Source organism: Corythoichthys intestinalis, chromosome 15 (genome assembly GCF_030265065.1).
Source record: "Corythoichthys intestinalis isolate RoL2023-P3 chromosome 15, ASM3026506v1, whole genome shotgun sequence".
Taxonomy (NCBI): Eukaryota; Metazoa; Chordata; class Actinopteri; order Syngnathiformes; family Syngnathidae; genus Corythoichthys; species Corythoichthys intestinalis.
Genome location: NC_080409.1, coordinates 46,485,303 through 46,487,236, shown reverse-complemented (window position 1 = coordinate 46,487,236; position 1,934 = coordinate 46,485,303). Strand labels below are relative to the sequence as shown.

The following is a 1,934-nucleotide window of genomic DNA, read 5'->3' as shown; positions in this document are numbered from 1 at the left end:
CGTCAAACATGCCTCCTAGCATGCATTGCAGCGCTCCAGATGCATTGCAGCGGCAAGCTTTTTGAAGCAATGAAGCTTTGCTGCCAATTGGTTCAAAGCTTCATTGCTTCAAAGAGCTTCAGTTAGCCATCCCTGCTCCCTTGGGGGATACAGTCAACCTTTGCTGCCACTTGCTGGTCTCCAACATGCCTCCTAATATGCATTGCAGCACTCCGGATGTATATAACAATCTAAATTCATGTTCTGTGCAAATCATTTCTTCAGTTACTCTTACAGTTGTTTCATTAATTGCTAGTTACGTTATTTGACAGTGGATCAATACGACTGTCATTAGACCAAATGAACCACCATGAAGCTTTGTAACAATTGGTTCAAAGCTTCATTGCTTCAAAGAGCTTCAATTGGCCATCCCTGCTCCCTTGGGGGATACAGTCGACCTTTGCTGCCACCTGCTGTCAACACTGAGGTGCCCAACATGCCTCCTAGTATGCATTGCAGCCCTCCAGATGTAAATAACAATCAAAATTCATGGTCTGTGCTACTTATTTCTTCAGTTACTGTTCCAGTTGTTTCATTAATTGCTAGTTATGTTATTTGGTAACACTTTATTTGACAGTGGCACCATAACACTGTCAAGAGACCATCATAATTAAGCCATGACACTGTCATGAGCATTAATGAATGCTTATAACAAATGTCATATAGTGTTATCCAGTAAATTATCTAACTTTTGAATGGATGTAAAAGATCCGAGCTGGACATAAATGGAGTTGGTGACATAATTTGCCGGTTGACACTCAATGTCATTTTCGCAAAATAAGGCACACCTGACTATACACCGCCACCCACCAAATTTGACACGACAACGACATTTATTCATAGGTAAGCCCTAAACACTAGACTATAAACTGCAGCTGTCCTCACTGTTTGATGGGAAATTTACACCAAAAGATATTAACCGATAACACTTTATTTGACAGCGGCATCACGACTGTCATAAGACCAAATGAACCACCATGAAGCTTTGAACCAATTGGCTGTAAAGCTTCATTGCTTCAAGAGGCTTCATTTGGCCATCACTGCTCCCTTGGGGGAGACAGTCAACCTCTGCTGCCACCTGCTGTCAACACTGTTGCTGTCCAACAAGCTCCGAGTATGCATTGCAGCGCTACAGATGTAAAAAACAAACAAAATTCATGTTCTGTGCTCATTATTTCTTCAGTTACTTTTCCAGTTATTCCATTAATTGCTTGTTATGCTATTGGGCAACACTTTTTTTGACAGTGGCGCTATAAGACTGTCATTAGACAATCATAATTATGACACAACATTGTCATAAGCATTAATGAATGCTAATAACAGATGTCACTTTTTAATGGCTGTAAAAGATCCGAACAGGACATAAATGGAGTTAGTGACATACTTTGCCGAATGACACTTAATGACATCGGTCTTAAGCATTCAGTAATGCCCATGATAGTGTCATGTCATAATCATAACGGTCTTATGACGCTGCTGTTAAATAAAGTGTTATTTATTAACCCAAATAAATCAACAATAAGACGCACTGTACTACAAGCCACAGGATTCAAAATGAGGGGAAAAAAGTAGTGGCTTATAGTCCGAAAATTACGGTAATGACATCTGTCATAAGCATTCAGTACTGCCCATGACAGTGTCATGTCATAATTGTGACGGTCTTATGACAGTGTTATGACGCCGCTGTCAAATAAAGTGTTACCTATTAACCCAAATAAATCAACAAATAAGCTCCACTGGACTATAAGCCACAGGATTCAAAATGACGGAAAAAAGTAGCGGCTTGTAGTCCGAAAATTACGGTAAATAACAGTCATAAATGCATATCATGAATAGGTTTGTTAAACGGAAAAGTCTATTTCCTATTTACAGTGCTCGTCCTAGTTACAGTCACA

General features: G+C 39.7%; 1 protein-coding gene across 2 annotated transcripts in view; it reads right to left on the bottom strand.

The window, feature by feature from the left end:
- The window catches only part of fancm (FA complementation group M), a 115,051-nt gene that overhangs the window by 104,415 nt on the left and 8,702 nt on the right, over nucleotides 1–1,934 (bottom strand). The window lies entirely within an intron of this gene.